Consider the following 18765-nt stretch of genomic DNA (forward strand, 5'->3'; position numbering starts at 1 on the left):
GCTCCCGGACCCGGGGTAGGTGCTCGGTAGAGGTTAAAAGCAGTGGTTCGCGCTTTCAGTTTCACGCGAATGCTGCCATCAATCCACGGTTTCTGGTTTGGGAATGTTTTAATCGTTGCTGTGGGTATTACGTCGCTGATGCACTTTCTAATGAACTCGCTCACCGAATCAGCGTATTCGTCAATGTTGTTGTTGGACGCAATGCGGAACATATCCCAATCCATGTGATCGAAGCAGTCTTGAAGCATGGAATCAGATTGGTCGGACCAGCGTTGAACAGACCTGAGCGCTGGAGCTTCTTGTTTTAGTTTCTGTTTGTAGGCTGGAAGCAACAAAATGGAGTCGTGGTCAGCTTTTACAAAAGGAGGGCGGGCGAGGGCCTTATATGCGTCGCGGAAGTTAGAATAACAATGATCCAGGGTTTTACCAGCCCTGGTAGCACAATCGATATGCTGATAGAATTTAGGGAGTTTTGTTTTCAGATTAGCCTTGTTAAAATCCCCAGCTACAATGAATGCAGCCTCAGGGTGTGTGGTTTCCAGTTTACATAGAGTCAGATGAAGTTCGGGGGGGGGGGGGGGATATATACGGCTGTGATTATAATCGAAGAGAATTCCCTTGGTAGATAATGCGGTCGACATTTGATTGTGAGGAATTCTAAGTCAGGTGAACAGAATGACTTGAGTTCCTGTATGTTGTTATGATCACACCACGTCTTGTTGATCATAAGGCATACCCCCCCGACCCTCTTCTTACCAGAAAGATGTTTGTTTCTGTCGGCGCGATGCGTGAAGAAACCAGCTGACTTCACCAACTCCGTTAGCGTCTCTCGAGTGAGCCATGTTTCCGTGAAGCAAAGAACGTTACAGTCTCTGATGTCTCTCTGGAATGCTACCCTTGCTCGGATTTCATCAACCTTGTTGTCAAGAGACTGGACATTGGCGAGTAGTATGCTAGGGAGTGGAGCGCGATGTGCCCGTCTCCGAAGCCTGACCAGAAGACCGCTTCGTTTGCCCCTCTTATGGCGTAGTTGTTTAGGGTCGCGGGCTGGGATCAGATCCATTGCACTGGGTGGAAGGCAAAACACAGGATCTGCTTCGGGAGAGTCATATTCCTGGTTGTAATGATAGTGAGTTGACGTTGCGCTTATATTCAGTAGTTCCTCCCGACTGTATGTAATAAAACCTAAGATTACCTGGGGTACCAATGTAAGAAATAACACGTAAAAAAACAAAATACTGCATAGTTTCCTAGGAACGCGAAGCGAGGCGGCCATCTCTGTCGGCGCCGGAAGTCATATACATGGATGGACGCTTCTCCCTCTCTGTCACGGATGCCATGGTTGCCCTTAGTTTGAAGATGTAATCCGGAGACAGGTGTTTTATACAACAACTTACTATTTGTTCTCTTTTCGACTCCGTCTGCATATTTGCAATCAAACGCCAGAATTTTCTTCATCACTTTAGCTACCATACTCCAATCTTGGTCCTTCAGAAAGTGGAGAGAAACACTTATGCACTTCTACTACGTGATATCTTTCAAAAAAAGCTGCGTTAGAAAGTTTTCAGTACACATACTGACATGTTCATGTTATAGATACAAGCGTGCTACATGGCAGACCAATCCAAACTCATATCTCGGCATATCCAGCCCATCCATTATCGCAGCCAATCATGGCTAGCGGGACGGTTGCTGGCTTTTTCTGTGGCTAAATCAACTAGGCTCATAATTTAACAATTTTATTTATATTTACAGATGGCATACAAGTTTGTAATTAAGGCACATGAAAGTTTACATGTTCCAGAAGGCATTTCTGTTCAAATGGCTCTTCTGGGAGGTAGTGACGCGCGACATACGCCTAGTTTCCTGAAACGAGTCACATATAACATACACTGAGCGTACCAAAACATTAGGAACACCTTCTTAATATTGCATTGCATATCCCCTTTTTCCCTTAGAACAGCCTCAATTCATCGGGGCATGGACTCTACAAGGTATCGAAAGTGTTCCACAGGGATGTTGGCCCATGTTGACTCCGGTGCTTCCCACAGTTGTGTCAAGTTGGCTGGATGTCCTTTGGGTAGTGGACCATTCTTGATACACACTGGAAACTGTTGAGCGTGAAAAACCCACTACCGTTGCAGTTCTTGACAAAAACGTGTGTGCCTTGCACCTACTGCTATAATCCGATCAAAGGCACTTAAATATTTTGTCTTGCGCATTCACCCTCTGAATGGCACAAATACACAATCCATGTCTCAATCGTCACAATCCGTCTTTAACGCGTCACTGACTGAAGTGGATTTAACTAGTGCCTTCAATAATACTATTTTTATTTATTTATTATAAATACCTCAACTTTGCCAGTTGAATGACAGCAGCCTGCACTCACATCTTGGATCTGGTTGCTTTGTGTGTTATCAAGCGTTTCAATTACTATTATCTGTCTGACACCAACCTCACACGCTGCCTTCAAGTCCCAGTTTGGGACCAGGACCAAAGGGAGGCTCATTTCAATTTGTGCTTGTCCTTCTTTTCTGCCCTTTGTCTGATCGTGCTCTCCGTGTGCACTGAAATGAATACAGACATGGTTTCCCTTTACACTGCGAAGAGCATTAAATTAGTATTAGTGTGCCGGTAATGGCTGTTTCCTTTTTTCTTCAGGCCCACCCCCCCTTCCCTCCTTTCCCTCATTTAGCACTGGTTGCTAATTGTGTTTGCCATCAGAACAGAGGACCCTACTTTACATTTGTGCCAGTCTTGAAAGACTTGAACGTACCATGAAAATTTGACTGGCAACTTGAATCAATGGGCGCTGTGTGTCAGAGCTGGAGGAAATGCAGTATCAGAATCTATTCAGTCTCAATGTGTCTCTGTTGTCACAGTCCATTTGCCTCCTTATCTAAACTAGGCCTAGGTGGTACTTTCTTTCTTGACGTTAGTCATAAAAAAGGAATTACATTAATGTGTTGTATGATTAACATAGGTTGTTGTCACAATCCGATGGTGTTTTGCCACAATTAGACATTTTCTCTCTTTAGAGTTACACATTTCATTTCACTGAACATTTATAAAATGATTGACTTTGATTATTTCCAGAGTGTAGAAATATATTTTTCTCTCCATAAACATGTAGCCAAAATAAAAATATATGCTATATTAAAACACATAAAAATTCCATCCTACCATTGATAATTCTTCATAAAACAATTCCTACTGTATGTGCCTCAATGCCCTCTCTTATTTGCTTCTCTGTACTACTCTCAAACCCACTCAATACTGAGACCTCTGTGGTGTTGCAACAACGTTGTCTAGTTCACAATAAGCTGTGATAGTGTATTAGTTCAATAAGGCTGCACTGCGTTGATGAGCTATGTTCAATGTGCCTGTAAGAGCCGACCCCGGACAGGAGAAGCAGGTACGGGTAGTCAGACATTTATTCGGGAACAGACATAGAACAAGACAAGAACAGCGTCAGCGCACGGGTAACGCGCACATATGACAAACAATGCAGCAGCGGGGAACAGAGCTGGGGAACTGACAAATATAGGGGAGGTAATAAACCGGAGATTGAGTGAGTCCAGGTGAATCCAATATCGTTGAAGCATGTGACGAGGGAAGGCAGGTATGTGTAAATGATGGTGGCAGGAGTGCGTAATGCAGGGCAGCCTGGAGCCAGAAGAGCAGGAGCAGGCGTGACAGTGCCATATAGTATCCTGTCCCTGAACCCGAGGGGGTAGACCCACGCTGCCATCCACTCAACGGCCGCGAAGAAGATCGAGAAGAAACGCTGGAATAGAAACCCAGAGAAGAGCTGTGATGGAAGTCCGTCATGTGTACCCTCTTTCCCATTTTTCATTATACTCGTCATTATGTTCATCTCTATGGCCAGAATTTTTTCCTGACCCAATGACAACCTCAGGAAAACTCTAGACCCAGGCAAAATAACTAGGGCCCTGAGTTTTCCCTGGAGAGGTCACGTAGTGAGAAAAAAAATCTGATCCGATGCTGTAGTTACGTTTATATCACAATCATTCAAAATGTCACAATTCCCTTTCCGTTCCTCATTGAAACCTTTTGGAGTACCGATCAACAGTATCAGCTTCAATGGGACATGAATCAGAAAGACCAGGCCCAGCAGATGCTGCCCTAAATGTGTTTAATATTGCACATTTCCTCTGGTTATCGACTCATAGATCCAGCTTCAGAGGCTTCTAACCATATTCAAATGCACATTTTTAATGCCCCCCGTCCCACCGCACCATGTGGCGAGTGTTCTACTATACAAAAAAATCTTGTTACCAGAGACTGTATATTAATAAGCTGCTTAAATTATGTCGGCAATTCCCAACACTAAGCATTTTGTCTAATTAATAATAATAGAGTCCCTAGATGTTGGATTAGACAAATCCTTTGCAGAATATAAATGCAACTGGTAATTTCGAGTGAAAATGTCAATGGTTATCCCTGTAGCGACCGTGGCGGGCGGTTGTAATTGGAATTGTAATTATGTTGCATTGTATAGCGCAAATGAGCTTGGCTAACATGTCGGAGGACTTTCCAGATGCAGGTCCTAAATCATAAAGGACTTTTCAACTGTCCACTGTGATTCCCTCTCAACACCCTAAATTGGCATTGGCAATGTTTCTTAATGAAAGCTTGTGCCTCTTCGTAACCCCGGCTGAAATGTCACTGAGGTGTTGGTTTTCTAAGGGCTTCGTCTAATAAGGCTGACTCGCAGTGTACTCATTGTGCTGTCTAAGAGGTCAGAGGGAAAGGTTGATGGGAGGAGGAAGTGTAATGCACATGGGAAGAGGAAGAAGAAGATCTCCACCTGCTGTAGGATAGCTTAGCAATAGCAGGACCCCCCAGGATAAGTATTATCACCCCCCTGCCCCCCTCATTGTACCTAGGGAGATGGAGGCTGGATGATAGACATCCTATCCCCTCAACAATTCATGTTAGAAGGAGACAAATACAGCTGATTACAATATGTAGACTAATCTGAGTACCCTGAGGGAAGGGAATGAGGGAGCGAGAGCAAGGATCTGCCAGAACGGGAACACATGGAGGTTTTTTGTGTTGATTTTTCCATACACGTTATTATTAGTTCATCCTAAAGCACAAACATGCCCGCTTTTAATATAATCAGCACAATTTAAGTACTGTTAATGCAGCCTTTAATGGTAATCCTCGCAAGGCTGCCGGCCCAGACAGCATCCCAAACTGAGTACCCAGAGCATGCGCAGACCAGCTGGCTATAGTGTTTACGGACAGATTCAATCTCTCAGTGTCCCAGTTTGTTGTCCCCACTTGCTTCAAGATGTCCCCCATCGTTCTTCTACCCAAAAAAGCGAAGGAAACTGAACTAAATGACTATCACTCCATAGCACTCACATATCACCTCCATCTTACCTGATACCCTAGACCCACTATAGGTTGCATTCAGCCCCAACAGATCCACGGACAATGGAATCGCCATTGCACTGCACACTGCCCACTGCCCTATCCCACCTGGACAAGAGGAATACCTACCTGTAAGAATGCTGTTCATCGACGACAGCTCAGCCTTCAACACCATAGTACCCTCCAAGCTCATCACTAAGCTCAGGGCCCTGGGTCTGAACCCCTCCCTGTCCAGCTGGGTCCTGGACTTCCTAACGGGCCGAACCCAAGTGGTGAAGGTAGGCAGCAACATCTCCGCCACGCTGATCCTAAACCCGGGAGCCCCACAGGGGTGCATGCTCAGCCCCCTTTTGTACTCCTTGTTCACCGATGACTGTGTGGCCACGCATGTCTCCAACTCAATCATCAAGCTTCCAGACGACACAACAGGGGTAGGCCTGAGCCTACAAGGAGGAGGTGAGTGCCTTGGTGGAGTGGTGCCAGGAAAATAACCTTTCCCTTAACATTAACAAAACAAAGGAGCTGATCGTGGACTACAGGAGACAGCAGTGAGAGCACGTGTAACGGCTGTCTAATGCCTCCTCCTCGGAAGAGGAGGAGGAGTAAGGGTTGGACCCAAAATGCAGCGTTGAATGTAGACATAATGAATTTATTTGACAAGACGAACACTGACACGAACTACACTTGATAATCAACAAAATAACAAACCAACGACGTAGACTGACCTGAACATAAGAACTTACATATAGACACGAAGAACGCACGAACAGGAAAGACTAGCCAAACGAATGAACAAACGAAACAGTCCCGTGTGGTGCAACGGACACAGACACAGGAACAATCACCCACAAACAAAAAGTGAGAACAGCCTACCTTAATATGGATCTCAATCAGAGGAAACGTCAAACACCTGCCTCTAATTGAGAACCATATCAGGCAACACATTTAACCCAACATAGAAACACATAACATAGAATACCCACCCCAACTCACGCCCTGACCAAATAAATACATACAAAAACAAAGAAAACAGGTCAGGAACGTGACAGCACGCCCCCACCCATATCGACGGGGCAGCAGTGGAGAAGGTCAAAAGCTTAATGTTCCTCCCTGTGCATATCACTGATGACCTGAAATGGTCCATTCACACCGACTGTGGTGTAGAAGGCTCAACAGCGCCTCTTCAACCTCAGGAACCTCACAAACTTCTACAGAGGCACCATTGCGAGCATCCTGTCAGGCTGTATCGCCGTCTGGTACGGCAAATGCACCATCCACAACTGCAGGGCTCTGCGGAGGGTGTTGTGGTCGGCCCAACACATAAGCGGGTGCACACTGCCTGCCCTCCAGGACATCTACAGAACCCGATGTCACAGGAAGGCCAAGAAGTTCATCAAGGACCCCAGCCACCCAAGCCACGACCTGTTCACCCCCTATCATCCAGAAGACGGACAGTACAGGTGCATCAAACCAGGGACCGAGAGACTCATAAACAGCTTCAATCTCCAGGCCATCAGACTGTTAAACAGTCACCACTAGCTGGCCTCCGCCCAGTACCCTGCCCTAAACCTCAGACACTATCGCTAGCTGGCTACTCTACCCTATACCTTAGAGACTGCTGCCCTATGTACATAGAGTCATTGAACACTGATCACTTTAATAATGTTTGCATACTGTTTTACCCACTTTATATGTACTTTGTAATCTATTGAAAATGAAATACAGAAATATTTAATTTATATAAGTATTCACACGCCTGAGTCAATACTTTGTAGAAGCATCTTTGGCAGCGTAAGTCTCTAAGCGCTTTCCACACCTGGATTGTGCAACATTTGCCAAATTTTCTCTTCAAAAATGTTCAAGCTCTGTCAAATTGGTTGTTGGTCATTGCTAGACAACCCTTTTCAGGTCTTGCCATAGATTGTCAAGTAGATTTAAGTCGAAACTGTAACTCGGCCACTCAGGAACATTCACTGTCTGCTTGGTGCTTACTATTTGGCCCTGTGTTTTAGGTTATTGTCCTGCTGAAAGGTGAACTCATCTCCAAGTGTCTGATGGAAAGCAGGATTGAAAGTTTTCCTCTAGGATTTTGCCTATGCTTAGCTCCATTCCGTTCCTTTAATCCTGAAAAACTCCCCAGTCCTAAACGATTACAAGCATAGCCATAACATGATTGTCAAGGTGTGTATGAAGACGAAGTCAGGTGCAGGAGAGCAGAGTAATATTAAATAATGTGCACTTTATTATAGTTCCAAACTGGGAGCACAACAAAACAAACACACTCAAAAAACGGAACAATGAAGTAAAAGCGCTTAGCGAACATCACTTAACATGAAGACAATTACACAGAAAACATGGGAAACAGAGGGTTAAATACAAGTCGATTGATTGGGGAAATGAAAACCAGGTTTGTATGAAAACAAGACAAGACAAATTGATATATGAAAAATGGAGCGGCGATGGCTAGAAAGCTGGTGACGTCGATCGCCGAACGCCGCCCGAACAAGGAGAGGAGCCGACTTCGGCGGAAGTCGTGGCAATGATGTAGCCACCGCTATGCTTCAACATATGGAGAGCGGTACTCAGTAATGAGTTGTATTGGATTTGCCCCAAACATAAAAGTGAATTGTTTTGCCAAATTTATTTTGCAGTATTACTTTAGTGCCTTGTTGTAAACAGGATGCGTGTTTTAATAGATTTTTATTCTGTACAGGCTTCCTTCTTGTCAATCTGTCATTTAGGTTACTACTGTGGACTAACTACAATGTTGTTGATCCATCCTCAGTTTTTTGCTATCACAGCCATTAAACGCTGTAACTGTTTTTAAGTCACCATTGGCCTCATGGTGCAATCCCTGAGCGGTTTCCTTCCTCTCCGGCAACTGAGTTAGGGAGGACACCTGTATCTTTGTAATGACTGGGTGTATTGATACACCATCCAAATTGTAATTTATAACTTCACCAGGCTCAAAAGTATATTCAGTGTCTGTTTTTTTTACCCATCTTCCAATAGGTGCCCTTCTTTGCGAGGCATTGAAAAACCTCCCAGGTCTTTGTGGTTGAATCTGTGTTTCAAATTCACTGATCGACTGAGGGACCTTACAGATAATTGTATGTGTGGAGTGCAAAGATGAGGTAGTTATTCAAAAATCATGTTCAAATCTATTATTGCACACAGATTGAGCACATGCAACTTATTATGAGACTTCCTAAAATACTTTTTACTCCTGAATGTATTTAGGCTTGCCATATCAAAGGGGTTGAATACTTATGGACTCAAAACATTTCAGCTTTTCATTTTTAATTTTGTATTAATTTGGCCGCTGGCCAAACTAAGCAATTGGGGAGAAGGGCCTTGTCAGGGAAGTGACCAAGAACCCGATGGCAGTGGTGGAAAGTACTTAATTAAAAATACTTTAAAGTACTAAAAATTAAGTCATTTTTTGGAGTATCTGTACTTTACTTTCTACTTATATTGTTGACAACTTTTACTTTTACTTCACTGCATTCCTAATGAAAATAATGTACCTTTTACTCCTTACATTTTCCTTGACACCCAAAAGTACTAGTTACATTTTGAATGCTTAGCAGAACAGGAAAATTGTATAATTCACACACTTATCAAGAGAACATTCCTGGTCATCCCTAATGCCTCCGATTTGGCAGACTCACTAAACACAAATGGTTAGTTTGTAAATGATGTCTGAGTGTTGAAGTGTGTTTGGTGACTTTCACTTTTACTTGAGTCATCTTCTATATTTTACTCAAGTATGACAATTGGGTACTTTTTCCATGGTCACTCTGACAGACCTCCAGTGTTCTTCTTCTTCCTTCTTCCAGAATGACAACCATCTCTGCAGTACTCCACCAATCAGGCCTTTATGGTAGAGTGGCCAGACGGAAGCAACTCCTATGTAGAAGGCACATGATAGCCCGCTTGGAGTTTGCCAAAAGGCATCTAAAGGACTCTCGGACCATGAGAAACACCATTCCCTGGTCTGATGATACCTAGCTTGAACTATTTGAGCTGAATGCCAGGTGTCCTGTCTGGAGGAAACCTGGCACCATCCCTACGGTGAAGCACGGTGGTGGCAGCATCATGTTGTGGGGATGTTTTTCAGAGGCAGGGACTGGGAGACTAGTCAGGATCGAGGGAAAGATGAACGGAGCAAAGTACAGAGAGATCTTTGATGAAAACCTGCTCCAGAGTGCTCAGGACCTGAGACTGGGGCGAAGGTTCACCTTCCAATAAGACAAGCACACAGCCAAGACAATGCAGGAGTGGCTTTCGGAACAAGTCTCTGAATGTCCTTCAGTGGCCCTGCCAGAGCTGAGACTTGTTCCCGATCAAACATTTCTGGAGAGACCTGAAAATAGCTGTGCAGCGACGCTCCCCATCCAACCTGACAGAGCTTGAGAGGATCTACAGAGAAGAATGGGAGAAACTCCCCAAATACAAGTGTTCCCTCACTTGTAGCCTCATATGCAAGAAGACTTGAGGTGCTTCAACACCGTTGGCAGCATAAGTATTCAGAAGAAATAGTCTAAAAACGTATGTAAATGTGATATTTTTTTGTTTTTTTTGTAATACATTTGCAAAAATGTCTACAAACCTGTTTTTAATTTCTCATTATGGGGTATTGTGTGTAGATTGATGAGGGGAAAAAACGATTTAATACATTTTAGAACAAGACTGTAACGTAACAAAATGTGGAAAAAGTACTTTCCGAATGCACATTATCAAGCATATCACACATTATCCAGATACTGATTGTTAGTACTTGGTGGTCTATAGCAGCTTCCCACAAGAATGGGCTTTAGGTGAGGCAGGTTTAGATTTGAAGCTCAATTTATTACATACCAAATGTGAGGTAGGGATTTTTTTATATCGGCATTTAAAAGTACATATTGTAATGAAACAGCAGGGAGCAGGTCTCGAACCCTCGACCTCCTAGCCCGAGGTCCGGCGCACTATCGACTGTGCAGCAAAAGCATGCTCCAGCGGCAGAGTCGATTTCCGCGCTTATAAACCCAGGGTCGTTACACTACTCCCTCCTTTCAAAGAGCGCGTCCTCGCGCTAGCTTGCGACTTTACGTCTTACAGGAACGCGCTCACCGGCCAAGCACACGCACTGTCGTGGATGCGAGGTCCGATCCCACTTCTGACACCAATGTAATGAAACAGCAGGGAGCAGGTCTCGAACCCTCGACCTCCTAGCCCGAGGTCCGGCGCGCTATCGACTGTGCCGCAAAAGCATGCTCGAGCGGCAGAGTCGATTTCCGCGCTTATAAACCCAGGGTCGTTACAATATCAATTATCAGAGTGCCCCAAGGTGTGTTTGATGGTGGAGGCAGGTGAAATAAAATTATATACGCATTAGCTTTATAAAGTCTCCCACCCCACTCCCTATCCAACTCCCCTCCACTCTCCACTCCCTATCCAACTCCCCTCCACTCTCCACTCCCTATCCAACTCCCCTCCACTCTCCACTCCCTTCCCAAATACCTCCCTTCTCTTTATCTAAAATGGGCCTACTGTGCTGCGTGTATTTACTCTCCCATTGTGCATCATTAAGAGGATTAAGTCAGTGAACAGTGTATAGGCCTGGACTGTATTAGGTTATTAAATAAAGGAAACAGCTTATGGTGAACTTTGTCGACGTTATAAAACGGATCCCTATAGATTCACTTCATATAATGTAAACCGTGTCGCGTTACTCTGTTAAATAGCTCAAATTATTCATCCTTATTTGAAACAGGAATTTATAAGAGGCATGTATCTTTGGCTATAGTGCATTACTCAGTGGTGTACTCGTCCTAAAAGGTCATATATAAAACCGCATTCCATTGCTATGGTACATTATAATGAATAAGTACGCAATGCGTTCAGATTTTATAGTATTTCTTCTGCCTCTGTTTCTTGAGATGGACTCGTCATCTACAGTATCTAATATATATCTCTCTCTTTTCCTCTCTCTCTCTCTTTCTCTCTCTCTCCCTCGCACTCACCCCTCTCTTTCTCCAGAGCTGTGTGAAGTTGGAGAACAACTTTGACGATATCAAGCACATGACTCTAAGCGAACACGGGGCACTCTGTGAGGCGTTCAGGTGAAAGGAGGTGGAAATGAGAAGAGGGGAATGGGTCGCCATGGAAACGTCATCATCGCAATAACAGGAGTGGTGATGGAGGGGTTTGGGGGGAGGTGTTCTTAGTCATTCCTAATTATTGGGGGAACAAATTAGTTTTATAGTCACCATTCAGCCTTTCCCTCTCGGAGGGATTCATTTGTCTGTAGGGGAACGCCAAGATTGGCTACACGCTGGAAAAAAATGTAATGTTTCATTTGTTGAAAATAATGCTTATGTGGAGTCCCCAGGCAGTATCGGAGTACTTTAAGCATTGAATTATAAGGGTGTTTGCAATTAGAGCTTGAGATTTATTTAGCAGTCATTGGAAATCACAGGAGGGAGACCTTTGACATTGTGACAAGATTGCCAATCTGTTCTCTCGTGTGAAGACGGTTGCTTTTTTAACACATGGCTAGGTACATCGCGGACTGATTTCATTCCGCGGGGACAAATGACATGAACACATCTCAAAGTCTGTCGTAAGTAGAAGTACATTTAATTACATTACCAATACATATAAATAGACTGTTCATACCAACTCATTACAAGCCATTTTCAGTAGCATACAGTACTGCATATGGTGAGGTTTTTATACTTGTGAATACAGTTGGAGCAGCCAATAATACTTTCCAAGATTCATAGTTTTGAAACAAGATAGCTGTAGTACTTTTCTATGGAACATAATTTGGGTCTTTGTGTGTCAAAAAAAGATACATGTCAAATAACACTATTTGACGCGTCAAATAAGCTTGTTGACCAATCAGGACCTGAATATGATTGCACATAATAATTTAACATGTTCAACAATTTTGTACCTAGTCATTACACATTGATTACACTATCACTCCTATTTCATATGTCACAACGATTCATCGATACCTATGCTATGATGCTGTTAATGTTTTGTCTTGCGCACCTGCCGCTGCAAGCTCTGGGACAGCGCTAGTCAGACACGCACTTCCCCAAACTCTGGGACAGTGCTGGCCAGAAACAAAGCTAGCTAGCTGATGGATGCAAACAATGTTCTCCCCCCAAAATATGGCAAAACGATATCATCTGTTTCAGTAGCTATAGCTAGCTAATTATGTAACGAGGTGTCATCATCTAAAATACACCTAATTTATAAAACTGTTTTTGTATTTGGTTGATGATAGTCGGACCCGGTCCAGTCAAGCCACACTAGCCAGTTGAAGCTAGCTAGTTGTTCACAGTGTTTTCCATTTGCGCCAGTCGTTGGCTAATCAGCCGGTTACACACTCATTTTCAGGCAGCTACATTTCCCACTTCATATTAACTAGGCTACTTTTCATTTAAAAGTTTCAATTCGCTAGTTCGTTGAGCCCTCTCCCGCTAGATTGAACGATATGCATCTTCTAGTGATCTTTTACAAAGCGAGCGATGACAGGGAAACGCAGCAGAGAGGAAGAGGCAAAGTGAGAGGTTTCACTCTCGCCAAAATCTGTCCAAAATAAGCCTAATGCGTTTGTATGGGCTTATGTTGTACCTAAACTGCCCTCCCAACTTTGGGACAACGACTCCCATTGTTTGGGCGGAGACATAAACATATTGTCATTATATTTCTTTACACGGCAGAGGGAGAAAGAGCATGATGCTCGTGAATTTGCACGTCAAATGTAATGTAAGTAGTAACGATGAGTCTAAATCCAATAGCCTAATTATTGTTTTCTGACAATCATTTATCACATAGCCAGCTACGCAGAGTCGTGGCGCCAAGTAGGCCTAAGATATTTACTGTGCGTTGATTGACAACTGAACAGCAAGTGTTGACTAGTTTATAAAAGGTGTCGAACTGACTGAATAAAGTCGATCCCTAAATCCCTTTGTCATTCATAAATCATGAAACGAGGTTATACACTGAGTATACGAAACATTAAGAACACCTGCTCATTCCATGACAGACTGACCAGGTGAATCCAGTTGAAAGCTATGATCCCTTATTGATGTAACTTGTTAAATCCATTTCAATCATTGTAGATGAAGGGAAGGAGACAAGTTAATGAAGGATCTTTAAGCCCTGAGACAACTGAGACATGGATTGTGTTTGTGTGTCATTCAGAGGGTGAATGGGCAAGACAAAATATGTGAGTGCCTTTGAACGGAGAATGGTAGTAGGTGCCAGGTGCACCTGTTTGTGTCAAGAACTGCAATGCTTCTGGGTTTTTCACACTCAACATTTCCCCATGTGTATCAAGAATGGTCCATCAACTAAAGGACATCCAGCCAACTTCACACACCTGTGGGAAGCATTGGAGTCTACATCGGCCAGAATCCCTGTCGAACGCATTTCCACCGCTTGTAGAGTCCATGCCAGACAAATTGAGGTCGTATTGAGGGCATCTCAATATTGAGAAGGTGTTCCAAATGTTTAGTATACTTAGTGTATGTCCATTGTATCGCATTGCTACAAGTAAACCAAATCATTTCCTAGGTTTCCTTTCCTAGGATGTCGGAGCTTGTCAGACAGTGACGCTAAAGTGAGTGACTCTCCTTTCATCAGTGAGTGAGTGTAACCAATCGAATCGCATAGGTGAGAGAACCATTCATATCGCTCTGTGATTTGCATTGGCTACTGATAGGCCTAGGCTTTTTGGCGATTATCTGCAGATAAATGGAAACATTGAATTAAAACATCAAAAGAAGATGGTGAATCATCACTGCAGGAACAATAGGTAGTGGAGAGCCTTATTCTGGTTTAAATATGATAAATAGGTTCCTCGTGGAATAAAAGCATTAAAACACCTTAGTAGGGAATCAACTAGATGTTTAGAAAATTAATTAATTTGCCCAGGTTTATCATAAGACATTAAGATAATGCATCAGTGATTCATACTTCCTGCAACTTTCTGAAGAGGCAATGGGAATGCACCTCCCTGTGTGTGTGCAGTGCACACATCTACTACTTTGCGTATCCGTTAGCGATGCTACTAATGAAAACAGTTTTCTGGTAGATGAAAGGCTTTCCCAAAAACCTTTTCAGTTAAATGTTAACTACAAAGTAGCCTGGAAAAGCGGAAACCTGGAAAAACAAAACTTTTAGATATTTTTCAAGATAATTTGGGCTATTTACTTTTTTTTATATAAAGAACAAACATCATGGGGCAATTCATATCTTGCAGTAAAACTGTAAATAAGACTTTAATCTCTTTAATCTCAAGATTAATTAGACAGGTTAAATGTTAAAAAGGTTAAATGTTCCCTTATGTCACGACTTCTGCCGAAGTTGGTGCCTCTCCTTGTTCGGGCGGCGGTCGAAGTCACCGGCTTTCTAGCCTCCACCGAACTACGTTTCCTTTTCCATTTGTTTTGTCTTGATTGTACACACCTGGTTTCCATTACGTTATAATTTATTCCCTATTTAACCCTCTGGCTCCCACATGGTTCGGTGCGTGTTTGTTCCATGTTAAGTGGTCAAGACTTCTGTGAGCTGGTGTGTTTCTTCCCAGGGTGGAAATGATTGTTGTTTTATTTTCGAGTAAAGTACGTTTTTACTCAGTTCTGTGTCCTGCGCCTGACTCCGTCCTACCCGCTGCACACTGACACTTGACACCTTATTTAGAAAATAGTCCTGATCATATCGGCCTAGACCTAGACAATACACTTAATTCATACATTTTCAGTAATTTATAAGTCATGTCTTTCTACAAAATACCACAAAAAAATTCCACACTCCAATGCCAAGAGTGTGCAAAGCTGTCATCAAGGCAAAGGGTGGCTACTTTGAAGAATCTCAAATTTAACATATATTTTGATTTGTTTAACACATTTTTGGTTACTACATGATTCCATGTGTTATTTCACAGTTTTGATGTCTTCACTTTTATTCTACAATGTAGAAAATAGTAAGAAAAATAAAGAAAAATCCTTGAATGAGTAAGTGTGTCCAAACTTTTGACATATTAAGTTTTTATAAAAAATAACATTGTTGGACATAAAACACTGCAAAAACACCAGGAAGTGATTTTAATTTTGGAAATATTTTGCCAAGTGTTCCCACCATAATAGAGAGAAAAATGTAAGCATCCCAGGGTGTGTTACGCACAATTGGCCCAGGGTCATCCGGGTTAGGAGAGGGTTGAGCCGGCCGGGATTTCATTGTCCCATCGCACTCAAGCGAATCCTTGTGGCAAGCCGGGTGCCTGCAAGCTGACTTCGGTAGCCAGATGGGCAATGTTTTCTCCGCCAGATTGATGCGGCTGGCTTCGGGGTTAAGCGAGCAGTGTGTCAATTTGCAGTCTACAAATTATTTGTCATTATGTTCCGGACCCACGACCATGCACAAAAACAGCCCTGAGTTACAGTACATATAAGGAAATCAGTCAATTGAAATTAATTAATTAGGACCTAATCTATGGATTTCACATGACTGGGAATACAGATATGCATCTGTTGGTCACAGATACTGTAACAACAAAAGAAGGTAGGGGCATGGATCAGAAAACCAGTCAGTATTTGGTGTGACCACTATTTGCCTCATGCAGCACGACACATCTCCTTCGAATAGAGTTGATCAGGCTGTTGATTGCGGCCTGTGGAATGTTGTCCCACTCCTCTTCAATGGCTGTGCGAAGTTGCTGGATATTGACGGGAACTGGAACACGCTGTCATCCTGGGCTTTTGTGGTTACATGTGGTCTGCGGTTATAAGGCCGGTTGGACGCACTGCCAAATTATCTAAAACAACATTGGACGTGACTTATGGTAGAGAAATGAACATTCAATTATCTAGCAAAAGCTATGGTGGACATTCCTGAAGTCAGCTTGCCAATTGCACGCTCCCTCAAAACTTGAGACAGCTGTGGCATTGTGTTGCGTGGGGCAAAACTGCACATTTTAGAGTGGCTTTTTATTGTCCCCAGCACAAGGTGCACCTGTGCTATGATCATGCCGTTTAGTCAGCTTCTTGATATGCAACACCTGTCAGGTGGATGGATTATCTTGGCAAAGGAGAAATTGTCACTCACAAGGATGTAAAGAAATTGGTGCACAAAATTTGAGAGAAATCATTTTTTTTGTGCATAAGGAACATTTCTGGGATCTTTTATTTCAGCTCATGAAACATTGGACCGACTCTTTACATGTTGTGTTTATATTGTTGTTCGGTGTAGTTGATGTGCCATGCATTAGAATGTACTAGAGGCCACCAAAATAGAGTTATTATGGGATGCCTGGCTGGCTACTTTTTGTATTTGACTGGCTAATCTATCTACTTGTGGAAAACACTGTTGCCATAACGTTAGCTTGGGCTAACAGAGCTAGGTAGATGGCTAGCTTGTTTAATTTGTTATCTATCTGTTGGACAACTGAGCATTTAAAAAAAAATCTGCTCGTTTGATCCTGATCTCATGTCAAATGCTCACGCAGTTGTTTTCCCATTCGGTCGAACAAATACTAGCTTATTTTGTGCACCAATTTGTCTTTCTCTGCCCTTAACTGTGTTCTGAACACCTCCAAAACAAAGGTCATGTGGTTTGGGAAGAAGAATGCCCCTCTCCCCACCAGTGTGCTTACTACCTCTGAGGGTTTAGAGCTTGAGGTAGTCACCTCATACAAGTACTTGGGACTATTGGTAGACGATACACTGTCCTTTTCTCTGCACATATCAAAGCTGCAGGCTAAGGTGAAATCTAGACTTGGTTTCATCTATCGTAATTGTTCTTTCACCCCAGCTGCCAAACTAACCATGATTCTGATGACCATCCTACCCATGCTAGATTACGGAGACGTAATTTATAGATCTGCAGGTGAGGGTGCTCTCGAGCGGCTAGATGTTCTTTACCATTCGGCCATCAGATTTGCCATCAATGCTCCTTATAGGACACATCACTGTACTCTTTACTCCTCTGTAAACTGGTCATCTCTGTATACACGTCACAAGACCCACTGGTTGATGCTTATTTATAAAACTCTCTTAGGTCTCACTCCCCACTATCTGAGATACCTACTGCAGCCCTCATCCTCCACATACACCACCCGTTCTGCCAGTCACGTTCTGTTAAAGGTCCCCAAAGCACACACATCCCTGGGTCGCCCCTTATTTCAGTTCGCTGCAGCTAGCGACTGGAACGAGCTGCAAAAAACACTCAAACTGGACCTTTTTATTTCCATCTCTTCATTCAAAGACTCAATCAAGTACACTCTTACTGACAGTTGTGGCTGCTTCACGTGATGTATTATTGTCTCTATCTTTTTGCCCTTTGTGCTGTTGTCTTTGCTCAATAATGTTTGTTACATGTTTTGTGCTGCTGCCATGTTGTGTTGCTACCATGTTGTTATGTTGTGTTTCTACCATGCTGTGTTTTCATGTGTTGCTGCCATACTATGTTGTTGTCTTAGGTCTCTCTTTTTGTAATGTTATTGTGTCTTTCTTGTCGTGATGTTTGTTTTGTCCAATATTTTATTTTTATTTTTTTATCCCCCTGTAGGAGGCCTTTTGGTAGGCCATAATTGTAAATAAGAATTTGTTCTTAACTGACTTGCCTAGTTAAATAAAGGTTAAATAAATAAAATATATATATTACCATTACCATACCATTGCAGTATCGTACACACATAGTAAACACATTGCGGCCATTGTGCGTGCTCGTTTGCAGACTTTTTTATTGACTGCAGTGGTGGCATTTGGCTTGTGCATGCAAATTCAGCACACACAACATTCTATAATAGCATTTTGTTTTTTGACGCGTCATATTAAAAATGTATTCGACGCATCACATAGTGATATTTACGTGTATCTTTTTTTTTTTACACATAAAGACCCAAACATCTTTCCATTCTTTTCACACAGTGCTTTTAATCAATACCTATCGGAACTGTTTTGAAACGGAAAAGGAACTTTATTCTTTTGGACTATGCTTCTCTCTGTTTGCTGAGTCAACACAACCAGAGTAATGGTAAGGTCAGTAGGTTTGTAAGGTAAAGCTATGTCGTTGTGACATCTAACTTTTCCAGCGTATTTAGCAATTTGTACTTCTGTTAAACGTGCAACAGACTTATGTGTTTACATGGCTGACTCCATAACACCACACGGCATACATAGGCCAAAAGTCATCCCCATGTAGCATGTTACTAACATTTGTTTTCCTTTCACAGTAGGGGATGAGGGGTGGGGGGAGGGTAGAGAGAGACAAGAGAGACAGACACACTGGTGGCAGTACACTCCGTGGTCTGTACCGAGGTCTATACTGTGTTAACCCAGCTAAATGTCATAGTAT

At 42.9% G+C, this 18765-nt stretch overlaps 1 pseudogene; it reads left to right on the forward strand.

Moving 5' to 3' along the window:
- The first annotated feature begins 3373 nt into the window (after positions 1–3373).
- The window catches only part of LOC129824595 (dihydropyrimidine dehydrogenase [NADP(+)]-like), a 197267-nt pseudogene continuing 181875 nt past the window's right edge, over positions 3374–18765 (forward strand).

Source organism: Salvelinus fontinalis, chromosome 26 (assembly GCF_029448725.1).
Source record: "Salvelinus fontinalis isolate EN_2023a chromosome 26, ASM2944872v1, whole genome shotgun sequence".
In the NCBI taxonomy this organism is placed as follows: Eukaryota; Metazoa; Chordata; class Actinopteri; order Salmoniformes; family Salmonidae; genus Salvelinus; species Salvelinus fontinalis.